Source organism: Pseudorca crassidens, chromosome 2 (genome assembly GCF_039906515.1).
Source record: "Pseudorca crassidens isolate mPseCra1 chromosome 2, mPseCra1.hap1, whole genome shotgun sequence".
Classification (NCBI taxonomy): Eukaryota; Metazoa; Chordata; class Mammalia; order Artiodactyla; family Delphinidae; genus Pseudorca; species Pseudorca crassidens.
The window spans coordinates 108,571,125-108,587,951 of NC_090297.1; the positions used below are offsets into that span (position 1 = coordinate 108,571,125).

General features: G+C 42.8%; 1 long non-coding RNA gene and 1 other non-coding gene across 3 annotated transcripts; both read right to left on the reverse strand.

The window, feature by feature from the left end:
* Positions 1–338: 338 nt before the first annotated feature.
* LOC137220407 (U6 spliceosomal RNA) lies at positions 339–445 on the reverse strand. Its single transcript, XR_010941695.1, has one exon. It is a non-coding gene; the product is annotated as a U6 spliceosomal RNA (small nuclear RNA).
* Positions 446–8,614: 8,169 nt separating this feature from the next.
* Positions 8,615–16,553, reverse strand: LOC137211269 (uncharacterized). 2 transcript variants are annotated; one of them, XR_010937003.1, is made up of 2 exons: positions 16,457–16,553; positions 8,615–8,887 (listed from the first exon to the last, which is right to left on the reverse strand). It is a non-coding gene; the product is annotated as an uncharacterized lncRNA (long non-coding RNA). The 2 variants fall into 2 exon arrangements; XR_010937001.1 differs by having other exon boundaries at positions 16,368–16,510.
* Positions 16,554–16,827: the final 274 nt, after the last annotated feature.

The window sequence follows — 16,827 nt, forward strand, 5'->3', positions numbered from 1 at the left end:
GAAGATCCCATATGCCGTGGAGCAAGTAAGCCCGTGCACCACAACTACTGAGCCCACGTGCCACAACTACTGAAGTCCGTGTGCCTAGAGCCTGTACTCCGCAACAAGAGAAGCCACTGCAGTGAGAAGCCCATGCACCACAACGAAGAGTAGCCCCCGCTCGCCGCAACTAGAGAAAGCCCGCGCACAGCAACGAAGACCAAATGCAGCCAAAAAAATAAATAAAATAAAATAAAATAAAATGCCATCAGCTAGTGAGAAATGGCAACTACTCCATACCATCAGCCAACCCCAGGCCTTGGGTCCGCTTGCCTCACTTCCTCTTCCTTTAAAAAAAAAAAAATTTGGAACACTTCACGAATTTACGTGTCATCCTTGTGCAGGGGCCATGCTAATCTTCTCTGTACCGTTCCAACTTTAGTATATGTGCTGCCAAAGCGAGCACAAGTCTTTATTATTTTCTGAATGTTCCTTTTAAAAATAGCATCCTTTCTTTTATCACGGGTGCAATATTTTCTCTTGATTTCTGAAGATATTAATTGCAGGTTTTTGGACATTTTCTTCTGCTCCCTTCATTACCCTCCAGGTTCCTTTTCTTTTGGCTTCTGACTTTTATGTTTGAGGCTGCCTTCAACTCTCTGGCAAGCCTTGGCTGTCTGTTCCAACTTAAGCGTGAGGTCCAAGAGAGCTGACTGGAAGCCCTGTGGAGGTGCCAGAGATGGTCAGCTGGGGGTGACTCACTGTGTGGTGGGTGAGGGAGAGATCAGTCTTCTACCTCCTGTAAACTTTGTCTCCTGGGCCAATCATTATCCCCAAAAAGGAATTTTCAGTCCCCTTGCCCCTGCTTCCAGAGGACAAAGAACTTTTAATCTTTAAAGTCTTTACAAGTTCTAAGACTCCAATTATTTTATTCCTGTTTGGTTTTCCACTCCCTACCTCATGAGTAGAATGGAAAATATTCAAACTTAAGGATTTAAAACTTTACACATATGACTTTCCATTTTTCAGTATTACATCTCTCGTCTTCTCCTTTATGTTTTTAAATTTCCTTACTCTCATTTTAATGTGGTTTCTGGATGAAGCAGAGATAAATGTGTGTGCTCAATCCACCATGTTTAACCAGAAGTTCCTACCTCCTTAAGTCTTAATTACCTTTTTTCTCTAACTCAAGACGTGGTTGTAAAAATTAAAGTTGGTTGTGCATGTGTAACGTGATGTTCAAAGGGATTTTTCTTGTTGTCTTAGAGTTTGAGCTGAGTCCTCAAGGAGAGAAGAGCATGTAGGTACTCCACATTGTAGAGAAAGACTTTACTGGACAGATAAAAGAGAACAACTCCTCTAACAATGATGGTCCCTTATCATCATCTTCAGCCTCTATAAATGAGAATATTGACAAGGGAATGGAGAGTTACGGAGATAGGGTTTTTGGTCTGTTCTGTAATGCATTATTGTTTCCCCTTCCTCATTCTTAGATAGGTGAGCAGAGGCTACAGACCAAGTAAGGAGAGTACCAAGAGATTGCAGGTGTTTGCAGGAAACTCAGTCCTTGGCTGAATGATTCTTGTGTAATGGAATTATTGTCCTAGTGCTGCTACAGAGCTCACGCAAAGCACTGTGAGAGAGTTTTGGGAAAACTGACATGAGTTTACTGGCATTTGGGAGTTGCATATGAACATAAAGATGAGTATATGCGGACAGTTTGGTGAATGGGGCATATTAGACATTGACTGGAGCCTGGCCCTGGGACAGCAGTGCTGAAGAGTAGCCTGTACTTCCAGCACCTGGCATGGGAAGGATGTGGGAGTTTCTCATGGGCCAAGAGGACATCATGGAAAGTACCTGGGCTTTAACCATCTAGATGGGACCCTGTCCAAGAGAGACCCCTGCAGGGCAAGAAGACTCTAATGGCAAGGTACTGTGGGCTAGAAGCTCAGGGTACTGTGCAAGATGTCAGTTGGAGATGCACTGCAGACATCAAGGACTATGCAGTGTGGAGGCTCCGTGAGTCTCCTCAAATACCGCCCCCCAAGAGAAAGCCAGAACTTAGGCATCTGTCATACAGAAGGTTCTAACAGCCCTGGTCATATCAAATTACCTTTTTCCTTTCTCCCACCATTCCAGCCCGCTAGAAGCCAGAGGCAGGAAGTGGGGGGAGGGTGGAAGAAGGGCGAAGATAAAGGTACCCTCCATCCTTTGCCATTTCAGGTCTCTGGGCTGTGGGTCCAACCTGAGCTGGGGGTGTGTGACCTGGGAATTGAATATAAGATTGAAATTTTAAAACTGGACTGTTCAAGACTTGTATTCCATGAAAATGACAAGAAAACCATGAGGTGTACTTGAGAGATGTGTTCCAGGGTGGGGAAGTCTGCTGACAGAGCAGGGTTGAAGGCAGCTGTTGATGGCAGGATAGAGTGGGGGGAGATTCTTTGCACCTTACCAAACCCAGACAGTTAAATAAATCAGCTATAACTTAAAGCGCTAGGCATTCATTCAGTCAGCATTTACTGAGTGCCTACTCTGTGCCAGATTCTATGTAAGTTTCAGGGAATAAAAATAATGAGTGAAACCAAAGGAGCCCCTGCTTTGGATAATCAAGTGAGGAAGACATACTGTCTAAGGTAAAAACTGCATTTAGCTGCTAATAATGGAGACCGGAAATAAGACTGGAGTTTTATTTTTCTCTTGTGTAAAAAATATCCATGGGGAAGTGGTTCACAGTAGCTGCATCATCAACAGAGCCCATCTATCTCTATCACCATTCTCTACCTCTTTATCTCTGTCACCATTCTCTCTCTCTGTATCACCATTCTCAGACTGTGGTTTTCATTCTTAAGGTTAACTCATGGTCCAAGGTGACTGAATGGAGCTCCAGCTTTCATATCTGCATTCCAGACAGATATGAGGAGGAAAGGGGAAAGGGCAGAAGAGGATCAATATCAATTTTTTTGTCCCCTTTTAAAAAGCCTTCTTGGATGTCTCATCCAACAACTTCGGCTGACATCTTATTGGCCAGAATTTTCTCACATGATCACTCTTAGATGCAAGGGAATGTGGGAAATATAAGAATTGTTTTATTGAGGAAGAAGAGGAGAATGGAGTTTAGATAGATAACTACCAAACTGTGCAGCAGTACGTCCCTTCAGATACTCAAAATCTGTCAGTTCCTCACGTGGCTCTTTGTGGTCCAGCAAACTATAAACCAAAGACAAACTGTCAGCCCCCAACACACCTGATATACAATAGTGGAACAGGAAAAGTCAACCACAAGCAAAACTCTCATTCAGAAAAGGAACGCCTAGGAAACACCCAGCAGTCACTAGTCACTAATCTATTGACCATTGAGTGGCTTGTGTATGTTCTCATCCCTTGAACCTGGATGTGCCAGTGGCTGCTTGACCAGTAGAGCATAGAGGAAGTAATGCTCTATAGCCTCTGAGGCTAGGTTCTGAAAGGCAATGCAGCTTCTGCCTCGTTTGCTGGAACATTTATGCTGGGACCCCCTAAGTTAGCACTCCAACTGCCCTGAGGCCACCATCTTGTGAGGAAGCCCAAATTTGCCTAGACAGAGAGCCACTGAGAAGCTCCAAGAATATATGAAGAAAGTGAGATGCCCAGTCAGCCCCTAGCTGCTCCAGCTTCAGCTGTGTAACTATAATCACATGAGATACCCTGAGCCAGAGTGCCCAACGAAGCCCTTTGGAGCCAAAGGAACTGTGGGGATAACAAATAATTGTTATTTTTAAAAATTGAAGTATAGTTGGTTTACAATGTTGTGCCAGTCTCTGCTGAACAGCAAAGTGGCTCAGTTTTATACATACAGACATTCTTTTTTTTAAATATTCTTTTCCATTATGGTTTATCCCAGGAGATTGGATGTAGTTCCCTGTACTATACAGTAGGACCTTGTTGTTTATCCATTCTAAGTGTAATAGTTTGCGAGCTTCCCTGGTGGTGCAATGGTTAAGAATCCCCCTGCCAATGCAGGGGACATGGGTTCGAGCCCTGGTCTGGGGAGATCCCACAGGCTGCGGAGCAACTAAGCCCGTGTGCAACAGCTACTGAGCCTGCGCTCTGAAGCCTGCGAGCCACAACTACTGAGCCCACGTGCCACAACTACTGAAGCCCATGCACCTAGAGCCCGTGCTCTGCAACAAAGAGTAGCCCCTGCTCACCACAACTAGAGAAAAACCGCGCGCAGCAAGGAAGACCCAACACAGCCAAAAATTAATTAAATAAAATTTTAAAAAATGTAACAGCTTGCATCTACTAACCCCAAATTCCCAGCCCATCCCTCTCCCTCCCTCTCTCCCCACCTTGGCAACAAGTCTGACCTCTATGTCTGTGAGTCTCTTCCTGTTTTATAGATAGGTTCATTTGTGCCGTATTTTAGATTCCACACGTAAGTGATATGATATGGTATTTGTCTTTCACTTTCTGACTTACTTCACTTAGTATGATAATCTTTAGTTGTATCCATGTTGCTGCAAATGGCATTATTTTGTTCTTTCTTATGGCTGAGGAGTATTTCATTGTATACATGTACCACATCTTCTTTATCCATTCCTGTCGGTGGATATTTAGGTTGTTTCCATGTCTTGGCTATTGTGAATAATGCTGCTATCATCATAGGGGTGCATGTATCTTTTTGAATTCAAGTCTTGTTCAGGTATATGCCCGGGAGTGGGATTGCTGGATCATATGGTAATTCTATTTTTAGTTTTCTGAGGAACCTCCATACTGTTTTCCATAATGGCTGCACCAAATTACATTTCCACCAACAGTGTAGGAGGGTTCCCTTTTCTTCACACCCTCTCCAGTATTTGTTATCTGTAGACTTTTTATTTATTTATTTAATTTATTTATTTTTGGCTGTGTTGGGTTTTCGTTGCCGCGTGCAGGCTTTCTCTAGTTGCGGCAAGCAGGGGCTACTCTTTGTTGCAGTGCGAGGGCTTCTCATTGGGGTGGCTTCTCTTGTTGCGGAGCATGGGCTCTAGGTGCACGGGCTTCAGTAGTCGTGGCACGCGGGCTCAGTAGTTGTGGCTCCCGGGCTCTAGAGCGCAGGCTCAGTAGTTGTGGCGCATGGGCTTAGTTGCTCCATGGCATGTGGGGTTTTACCGGACCAGGGCTCAAACCTGTGTCCCTCGCATTGGCAGGCAGATTCTTAACCACTGAGCCACTAGGGAAGTCCCTTGTAGGCTTTTTAATGATGGCCATTCTCTTCCCTGGTGGCACAGTGGTTGAGAATCCGCCTGTTCATGTAGGCGACACGGGTTCGAGCCCTGGTCCGGGAAGATCCCACATGCCATGGAGCAACTAAGCCCGTGCACCACAACTACTGAGCCTGCGCTCTAGAGCCCGCGAGCCACAACTACTGAGCCTAAGTGCCACAACTACTGAAGCCCGCACGCCTAGAGCCCATGCTCCGCAACAAGAGAAGCCACCGCAATGAGAAGCCTGCGCACCGCAACAAGAGTAGCCCCCCCGCTAGCTGCCCGCGCGCAGCAACAAAGACCCAACGCAGCCAAAAATAAATAAATAAATAATGATGGCCATTCTTACCAGTGTGAGGTGGTACCTCATTGTAGCTCTGATTTGCATTTCTCTAATAATTAGTGACGTTGAGCATCGTTTCATGTGCCTACTGGCCATCTGTATGTCTTCTTTGGAGAAATGTCTATTAAGATCTTCTGCCCATTTTTCGATATCCTTGTTTGTTTGTTTTATTTATTTTATTTTTGGCTGCATTTGGTCTTCGTTGCTGCGCGCTGGCTTTCTCTAGCTGCCTCGAGCAGGGGCTACTCTTCGTTGTGGTGTGTGGGCTTCTCATTGTGGTGGCTACTCTTGTTGCAGAGCATGGGCTCCAGGCACTCAGGCCCCAGTAGTTGTGGCGCACGGGCCTAGTTGCTTTGGGGCATGTGGGATCCTCCTGGACCAGGGCTCTAACCCATGTCCCCTGCTTTGGCAGGCGGACTCCCAACCAGTGTGCCATCAGGGAAGCCCCAGTTATTTGTTTTTGTTTTTGTTTTTGTTTTTTTGCGGTACACGGGCCTCTCACTGTTGTGGCCTCTCCCGTTGCGGAGCACAGGCTCTGGACGCGCAGGCTCAGCGGCCATGGCTCACGGGCCCAGCCGCTCCGTGGCATGAGGGATCCTCCCGGACCGGGGCACGAACCTGTGTCCCCTGCATCGGCAGGCGGTCTCTCAACCACTGCGCCACCAGGGAAGCCCCTATTTGTTTTTTTGTTGTTGAGTTATATAAGCTATTTGTATATTTTGGAGATTAAGCCCTTGTTTGTCGCATCATTTGCAAATACTCTCTCCCATTCTGTAGGTTGTCTTTGTTTTTTTTTTTTAATGGTTTCCTTTGCTGTGCAAAAGCTTATAAGTTTGATTAGGTCCCAACAAATAATTGTTATTTTAATCCACTAAATTTTGAGGTGGCAATAGATAACCAGAACAACAGTGTATATCAAATCTGGGGGTCAAGGACCACCTGCCCCAACACAGGAGTAAGTTCCTTGGTTGGTCTATCTGGCTTCCCCTGGTTCTGCCCCCTAGGAAAATCCTCACTGTTTCCCATGGTCCCTTGCTCTGTCCTCAGGGAGGTTGTTTCTTGTCCATCATCCCTCATGGCCCATCTGAACCAAGGCCCCTGTGGGTGACACCCTCTCTAAGGGCTACACAGCTTTGGCAGCACCTCTAGAGGGAGCCACTTCTGTGTAGGAGGTTCAGGATGTTTTAGCTTACAGCCATAGCTGTTGCAGGCCAGATATGGGTTTTGTGTGTATGTTTTTGTTAACATAGCTTCCTAAAATAACTAGTAAGCTTCCAGTCAATTCTTAAGCATGAGTTACTATGGCCAAAGATCTTACACATCATATTAGGCCTAAAAACTCATATTCTGCATGTTGGTTTCTGTGCTCTGACCATCTTCCCTAATTACTCCCCAGGGTTTGAAGGGGAAGATAACATTGTTAATCTGGTCTTTGCTGGGAGTCTTGCACTGGGTAGGCACAGACCTCTCAACAGAAGGTGCTTGAGAAAGGATTGGGTCCACAGTGTTAGCTCCTGGCAGGGTGACTATTTAGCAGCTACCATTCTGAACTGCTTCCATTTGAACCTGTGTCCCCTGCAATGGCAGGTGGATTCTTAACCACTGTGCCACCAGGGAAGCCCTTCTTAATGGCTTTCTAAGATACAATGAGCAACCATTTGACCAAGTGGTTTTGCAAATACTGACGGTTGCCAGCTTTCCAGGCTGCAAAGGAGTGGATCCTCCCTACACACTTGCCCAACAAACTTCCCCTAAGCTAATGCCACATTCTAGATACTGTTAAGGCACTACCCCACTTCTAGTACCAACTATGTATCAACTTGGATTGCATTTATGTCTGTTACAGAGACTGGAAATAGCAGAGACTTAAACTAGATGGAAGTTAGTTTTTCCTGACAGGTGATAAAGTCTGGGTGTAGACAGCTCAGGGCTGATGTAGTGTCCTCAGGGATTCATCAGGTTCTCAGACTCCCTGTAACTGTCTCTCTACAATCCTTAGCCTGTGGCTTCCATCCTCAGTGTGCCTCCAAATCACAAGATCCTTCAATCATCGCTCTAGACAGGAAACAGAAAGAGGGGAGATGGGAAAAAAGGACTAAAGAATTAAAGAGAGTATATGCCAGCTGACTGACCTTCCTTCAAGGAGTTTTCTGATAGATCCATCCAGCGAACACTACTCACATCTTTTTTATGTTTACATACATAGTTAGAATGTAGTCACATGGTCACAATTAGCTGCAAGAGGTGGTATATGTAATATTTAAGCGGGTTATGCTGCCACCCAAGATAACAGGGGCATGAGTAAACTTTTGGGGTTGATGAGTATGTTCATTATCTTGATGGTGGTGATGGTTTTGTGGATGTATACTAAATCAAAACATCATATTGTACATTTTAAATACGTGCAGCTTCTTATATGTCAGTTATACCTCAATAAATCTGTTAAAAATGTTGTACGTGTACAAGAAAAGAATATGTGCTCCCAATTATTGGCTGCAGGGTTTTAGATAAGTTCAATATGCCAAACCTTTAACTGTGTCGTTCAAATCTCCTTACTGAAAAACACTTTTTTTCTTGATCCATCAATTAACTGAGGGAAATATGTTAAAATTTCCCACAATTGTAGTGGATTTGTCAATTTCTCCTGGGAGTTCTGAAAGTTTTCCTTTATAAATTTGAAGCTGTATCATTAAGAAATATAGGTTTATAATTATGTCTTCGTGGTGAATTAAAACATATCAATGTGGCAGGTCTCTTTATCTCTAGTTCATACTTTTAGTCATAAATTTTATTTTATCTAATATTAATATATCTACACAGGGTTTTTTTTGTTTGTTTAGTATTTGCCTGGCACATATATGTTTTCTGTTCTTTTACTTTTAACTTTTTTTCTTACATTTTAGTTATACCTCTTGTAATTGACATATAGCTGGATATTAATTTTTATTTAGTCTAACAAACTATGTATTTTGACTGGAGAATTTACTCCATTTATATTGATTGTGATTATGTTATCACTGGATTCATTTCTACAAAAAAAATTGGGTGCTTTTCATCTGTCCAGAGTTTTCTCTTATTTATTTTTCCCCTTTCTTGTCTTCTTTTGGACCATTTGAAGTTTCTCACCCCTTATTCTTTTTTTTCTTCTTACATGTTTGGAAATTACACGCTCTGGTTCCATTAATATTTAAATTAAAAATTTTAACATGAACATTTAACAATCAAAATTAATTAAGGGAATTCCTTGGCTGTCCAGTGGTTAGGATTCCGCGCCTCCACTGCAGGGTGCACAGGTTCAATCCCTGGTCGGGGAACTAAGATCCCGCATGCAGCACTGTGTGGAAAAAAAAAAATCAATTAATATATCAAAACAAAAACATTAGAATAACTTTAATCAATCCCTTCCAACCAATATGCAGTTATGCTCAAGATTTTAGTTCTATCTTTTCCTATTTTAGTTTTGTTTTTAGTTATACATGCACATAATTTGGAGTTAAACAGTTATAATACCTGTAAACAACACCTCCTGGCCCACACTCCCCATTTCCTCCTACCTAGAAGCAACCACCTTCAAATCTTGTACCTGCTATTTTATTAATTATCTCTTATCATGTCTCTATATAACATATAGTGACTACTTGATTTTTTACTTAATAGTATTATGCACTGATTTCTAAAATGGAAGATAAAGACTCAGCTGTTTCAATCCTCCTCCTCCCTCCCCCATTTTCCCCGTATAATTATGTAACAATTTTGGTTAAAGGACTATTCATAATTTACATTATTTTGAATATGCAAATGATATTCATAGATGAGTCAATATGATACTTTCTCTTCCTTGAAATGCTTTTTGTTCTCTAGCTATTACTAATTGACCCCAAACTCTTCTCCAACTGCCTAGATCTCCTCTGAAAGCATCAGTCAATCTTACTTTCTCCTGTGATCCCCCTTCACTCTCATCCTGGGGATTCTTTGCTGGAGCCTCTCTGGCCTCTTTGCCCTTTCCCCTGTGACCTCGCCTGTGATCTCGTGCTGGGGATTCTCCTGGCTTCTTCTCTGTGTTGCATCCTATTTCCCATATTTCACTGGACTTCCTTCTTGGTTTACTCTTGCTTTGGTGGACCAAAGCCTCCAGTTTTCTTTGAGAGAGTTGTTCTAGCCCAACCAGCTAACGGCCAGGATGGGCTTATTGGCCTGTGGCAGTGAGCGAGATCACAGACCGAGCGAAATATGAGATCTAATGAAACAGTGGAAAAGATATGTGTGCTGCAGGATTGGGGGCAAGGGTGAAGCTTAGGTGAAATTTAAATGAAGCAGAGTTCTTAGAGGTTCAAAGTAAATAGGGATCTGTGTAAAGAGGTTAATATCAGCTCTGGACTATGAAGTAAACATTGATGTAGAATACTGTGTCCAGAAATCCCTTGTTTAAAGCTCTGCACCTGGGCTGTAAATCAAGGCTGCTTCTCTGTCTCAATGTGACTTGGATCCTTCAGGCAAAAGAAGAATGATTCATTCTTACTGATATCCTTTCAAAGAGCAATGTTTCTTATAGTTTATGATTTTAGAGAACAATTTTTTCAGTGAGTAAGAAAGCAGTAGTCACAGAAAGGGGTCGTTATGAATTTTACTGCTACATAGCTTGGGAAAAATAGTGTTTCTTGTTAACGTTACTGGCTTTCTGCGTCTATTATCCCAGCTTGATGAGTGGCAGGCCAGAATTGCACTGTCTCAGTCACAGGTACGTTTTACTTTCTCAGGGTGTGTGGGAGACAATATTTTTGAGCCTTTTTGGGGAGCTGTTAGCTGTAAGGTTCTCTGTAGGATGACCTGGCCAGGTCTTTTCCTGGGGAAACCCCCAGTGTAAGTATCATTAGATCAGATTCTCCAAAGCAAACCTATTCCAGTCTCCTACTTGGAGACTATAGTTCTGATTGCTAGTGTTCTGGGTACTGAGCTGGGGGAAAGGGCTGGGGTTCTCAGAATATAGGAGGTAAATGTTCTTTCAGGCCTCCTGTTTTTAGAATAATATTCCTGCCCTCTCTGGAGCATAAACTTCCAGGTTTCTGCTGTGGTGGAGAAGGAGCAGTCAAATTGCTGTGTGGACCAGGGATACACCCTTCCTTAAACAGATTTTCAAATAATTCTCCTGTTTTTTTTGTTTTTTTGCGGTACGCGGGCCTCTCACTGTTGTGGCCTCTCCCGTTGCGGAGCACAGGCTCCGGACGCGCAGGCTCAGCGGCCATGGCTCACGGGCCCAGCCGCTCCGCGGCATGTGGGATCTTCCCGGACCGGGCACGAACCCGTGTCCCCTGCATCGGCAGGCGGACTCTCAACCACTGCGCCACCAGGGAAGCCCTACTCCATTCTTTTGAACCCACTACAGGCAAGTTTTTGTTGCCCTCAATCCACCTAATCTGTTCCTATCATGATCACCCATGACCTCCATTTGGCTTAATTCATTGGTCAGTTCTCAGGCTTCACCTTATTTGATCTTCTAGTGGCATCTGACAGGTCATTATTCTTTCCTCCTCCTTGAAACATTCTTTATTTGACTTCAAGGACACAATCCTCTCCTGGTTCCCTCCTTCCTCTTTGATCTTTCTCAGTCTCCTTTACTGATTCTGTTCACCTCCCTGACCTTTAAACTTTAGAGTTCCCCATGGCTCAGTCCTTGGACTTTTTCTCTACATTCCCTTGGTAATCTCATCCACTCTGACCCAGATTTTATTTTATTTTTTTATTAAAGTATGGTTGATTTACAATGTTATGTTAGTTTCTGGTGTACAGCAAAGTGCTTCAGTTATATATATATATATATATATATATATACACTATATATATAGTATTTATATTATATATATACTATATATGTAGTATTTATATTATATATATATTCTTTGTCATATTCTTTTCCATTATGGTTTACTACAGGATACTGAATATGGTTCCTTGTGCTATACAGTAAATTCTTGTTGTTTATCTACTTTGTATATAATAGTTTGTATCTTCTAATCCCAAACTTCAGATTTATCCCTCCCTCACTCCCTTTCCCCTTTGGTAACCATAACTTTGTTTTCTATGCCTGTGAGTCTGTTTCTGTTTTGTAAATAAGTTCATTTCTATCATATTTTAGATTCCACATATAAGTGATATCATATGGTATTTGTCTTTCTCTTTTTGGCAGTTCACTTAGTATGATAATCTCTAGGTCCATCCGGGTTGCTGCAAATGGCATTATTTCATTTTATATACATATATATATATATACATACATATATATATATATATATATATATATATATATATATATATATATATATACCACATCTTCGTTTTTTTAATATCACATCTTCTCTATCCATTTATCTCTCGATGGACATTTAGGTTACTTCCATATCTTGGCTATTTTAAATAGTGCTGCTATGAACCCTGGAGTGCATGTATCTTTTCAAATTATAGTTTTGTCTGGATATATGTCTGGAAGTGAGATTGCTGGATCATATGGCAACTCTATTTTTAGATTTTTGAGGAACCTCCGTACTGTTTTCCATAGTGGCTGCACCAGTTTACATTCCGACCAACAGTGTAGGAGGGTTCCCTTTTTTTTGCACCCTCTCCATTTGTTATTTGTAAACATTTAAAAAAAATTTATTTATTTATTTATTTTGGTTGTGCCAGGTCTTAGTCATGAATCGCCGGCTCCTTAGTTGCAGCACATGGGCTCCTTCGTTGTGGCATGCGAATTCTTAGTTGCGACATGCATGTGGGATCTAGTTCCCTGACCAGGGATCAAACCCAGGCCCCCTGCATTGGGAGCGTGGAATCTTATCCACTGTGCCACCAGGGAAGTCCCTGTAGACTTCTTAGTGACAGCTATTCTGACCAGTGTGAGGTGGTACCTCATTATAGCTTTGATTTGCATTTCTGTAATTAGCAATGTTGAGCATCTTTTCAAGTGCCTGTTGGCCATCTGTATGTTTTCTTTGGAGAAATGTCTATTTAGGTCTTCTGTCCATTTTTTGGATTGGGTTGTTTGTTTTTTTGTTATTGAGTTGTATGAGCTATTTGTATATTTTGGAAATTAAACCCTTGTCAGTTGCATCATTTGCGAATATTTTCTCCCAGTCTGTAGGTTGTCTTTTCATTTTGTTTATGGTTTCCTTTGCTGTGCAAAAGCTTATACGTTTGATTAGGTCCCATTTGTTTATTTTTGCTTTTATTTCTATTGCCTTAGGAGACTGACCTAAGAAAACACTGGTAAGATTTATGACAGAGAATGTTTTGCCTCTGTTCTCTTCTAGGATTTTTATGGTGTCATGTGTTATATTTAAGTCTTTAAGCCATTTTGAGTTTATTTTTGTGTATGGTGTGAGGGTGTGTTCTAACTTCACTGATATACATGGAGCTGTCCAGCTTTCCCAACACCACTTGCTGAAGAGAAGGTGGTGTTGCATATTGTATACTCTTGCCTCCTTTGTAGAAGATTAATTGACCGTAGGTATGTGGGTTTATTGCTGGGCTCTCTATTCTGTTCCTTTGATATATATGTCTGTTTTTGTGCCAATACCATGCTGTTTTGATTACTGTAATTTTGTAGTATTGTCTGAAATCCGGGAGGGTTATGCCTCCAGCTCTTTTTTTTTTCCTCAGGATTGCTTTGGCAATTCTGGATCTTTTATGGTTCCATATACATTTTAGGATTGTTTGTTCTAGTTCTGTGAAAAATGTCATGCTTAATTTGATAGGGATTGCATTAAGTCTGTAGATTGCTTTGGGTAGTATGGCCATTTTAACAATATTAATTATTCCAATCAAGAGCATGGGATATCTTTCCATTTCTCTGAATCATCTTCAGTTTCCTTTATTAATGTTTTATGGTTCTCAGCATATAAGTCTTTCACCTCCTTGGTCACGTTTATTCTTAAGTATTTTATTTTTATTTTTATTTTTTTTTGCGGTACGCGGCCTTTCACTGTTGTGGCCTCTCCCGTTGCGGAGCACAGGCTCCGGATGCGCAGGCTTAGCGGCCATGGCTCACAGGCCCAGCCGCTCCACGGCATGTGGGATCCTCCCGGACCGGGGCACGAACCCGTGTCCCCTGCATCAGCAGGCGGACTCTCAACCACTTGCCACCAGGGAAGCCCTATTTTTTTTGATGTGATTTTAAAAGGGATTTTTTTTTTTACTTTCCCTTTCTGATATTTCATTGTTAGTGTAAAGACCCAGATTTTAAATACTTTCTAAAACTGATGACACTCAAATGTATATCTCTCAAGTATATATATATATATATATATATATATATATATATATATATATATATGAATATATATATGTTGAGCTGTTGAACTTACCCCAGAACCTGCTTCTCCTGCAGTCTTCCCAGCTGAGGAAATGGTAACATCATTCTTCTACTTCCTCAGGCCCCAAATTTTTGAGTTTCTTTTTCTTGTACCCCACATCCTACCCTTTTAAAAGGTAAGTGAGGAGACTTCCCTGGTGGCGCAGTGGTTAAGAATCCGCCTGCCAATGCAGGGGACACAACATGGGTTCCATCCATGGTCCAGGAAGATCCCACATGCCACGGAGCAACTAAGCCCTTGTGACACAACTACTGAGCCTGCGCTCTGGAGCCCGCGAGCCGCAACTACTGAGCCTGCGTGACACAACTGCTGAGCCCACATCCCTAGAGCCCGTGCTCTGCAACAGGAGAGGCCACTGCAATGAGAAGCCCACGCACTGCACCGCAATGAAGAGTAGCCCCCACTCGCCACAACTAGAGAGAGCCCATGCAAAGCAACGAAGACCCAACACAGCCAAAAATAAATAAATTTATTTATTTATTTATTTATTTATTTATTTATTAAAAAAAAGGGTAAGTCAGGCCACCATGTTATTTGTCACCTTCCCGTCTTACTTTGAGAGAAAGCCAAAGTCCTTCCATTAACCCCCAAAGCATCCCATGATCTGATCCACTCCTCCCACCCCCTTACCTCTTTGGAAAACGCTCCCACCTCAAAACCTTGTAGTTGTTCCCTCTTCCTGGTATGTTCTTGTTCCAGATACCTGCATGGCTCATTCACAACTTTTCAGCCTTTACTTAAATGCCACCTTCTCAGAAAGGCCTTCACTGTCTACCCTATCTAAAATTGCATCCCTCCTCACATGTCTTGTCCGCCTTCCCTGCTTTGCTTTTTCACATTTAAAAAAAATTAATAGGCTTTATTTCTTAGAGCAGTTTTAGGTTATAGAAAAGTTGAGCAGAAATTACAGAGAGTTTCCATATGCTTCCTTTCCCCTAGTTTCTCCTGTTATTAACATCTTGTATTAGTGGTACTTTTGTTACAATTAATGAATCAATATTGGTATATTATTAACTAAAGTCCATATCTTACGTTAGGGCTTTTGACAAATGTATAATGTCATGTAACAACTATTACAGTGGCATAAAGAATAGTTTTTTTTTTAAATTAATTTATTTTTGGCTGCCTTGGGTTTTTGCTGCTGCACGCTTTTTCTAGTTATGAGCGGGGGCTACTCTTCATTGCGGTGCGCGGGCTTCTCACTGCAGTGGTTACTCTTGTTGTGGACCACGGGCTCTAGGTGCGTGGGCCCAGTAGTTGTGGCACGTGGGCTTAGTTGCTCCGTGGCATGTGGTATCTTCCTGGACCAGGGATGGAACCCGTGTACCCTGCATTGGCAGGTGGATTCTTAACCACTGCACCACCAGGGAAGTCCCAAGAATAGTTTTACTACACTAAAAATCCCCTATACTCCACCCATTCATCCCTCGCTCCACCCAAAACCTTAGCAACTACTGGTCTTTTTATTGTTTCCATAGTTTTGCCTTTTCCAGAATGTCACATAGTTGGAATCATACAGTATATAGCCCTTTCAGATTAGCTTCTTTCACTTAGCAATGTGCATTTAAAGTTCTTCCATGTCTTTTCATGGCTTGATAGCCCTGCTTTATTTTTCTCCTGGGCAATTTCTTACATGGTTCTGTATATTTTTCACTTATCATATTTATGGTCTTGTCCACAGGAATGTATGTATCATAAGGACAGGGATTCTTGTCTGTTCTGTTCACTGCTGTATCCCCAGTGCCCACAACAGTGTCTTATAGACGGTGCTCAAGAAGTATTAGTTGAACTAAAATATTTCTTAAATACAATTAGTGTATCTAATTGAAGAACAAACCTATCCAGAACCCTCCTGGCAAGGGAATATGTGAAAAAGTGTTTAGCTGTCTGCACTCTTAAGAATTTCAACTTCACTGCCTTCGACCTTGGGCAAGTGACCTAACCGAACCTGTCTGTGCCAGTTTCCTGCTCAGTAAAATGGAGTTAATAATAGCACTTCCCTCACAGGGTTTTGGTAACGATTAAATGAGTTACTATACATAAATTCTCATAATAGGTCCCACACATAGTGCGTGTATATGAGTAGTAATTATGGCTCCATACAGGAAGACTCAGAGAAGGAGATGAGAATGGAATGCCAGTTGGCTACATCCAGTATGCGATTCTAGTTAGTTGTTTAGAGGTGGACGAGGCGCCCTGAGCTGGAGCAATTGCAGGCAACCTTGAGAAAGACGGCGCCGGAAAGGGGGGCACTAATCCCATTTGCCCATCGCTTTACAAAGCACTTTTACATTCTAAACGCTTGAAATCCTCACAATCATGTCTGGTGGGCATTATGATCCCAATTGTATCCATGAAAAAACTGGTTCGGGGAGGTTGAACGACTTGCCCGATGGAACCATGTGGTAAGTGGTGGCCCCAACATTCCCATCCAGAGGTTCTGATTCACACCTCAATACAGTCGCTATTACCCACGTAAACTCTCAGGGCGCGCCAGAGTGTCCGGGGTCCAGGGGTCCTGGACAGGGTAACAGATCCACCTTAATAACAACATCCAGGTTGTCACCGGCTGTGTGCAAGGCAGGATGTGCAGGCTCGCCGGCCGGCTAGGGTGTGCAAGAGCTGGCACGATGGATTTGCAGACGAACTCTGCAAGCGCTTGCGCATTAGAGTATCAAGGTAACTCAATTTCCTAGCATCCCCTCCCCTTCCCCCGCCTCCAGGGGGCGGGGCAACAAAGCGCGGGAAAACCGGCCTCGACTCCACCCCCTCCCCCCGTGCTGGGGGCGGGGAAAGGAGAACTCTTAAATGGGTAATGGACACGGGGCGGGTTTCCCCCTCCCCCATCCCCGTGCTTAGGAAGCGTTCCACAATGCCGCTTTAAGATCCCTTTGGAAATAGCCCAGGCCAC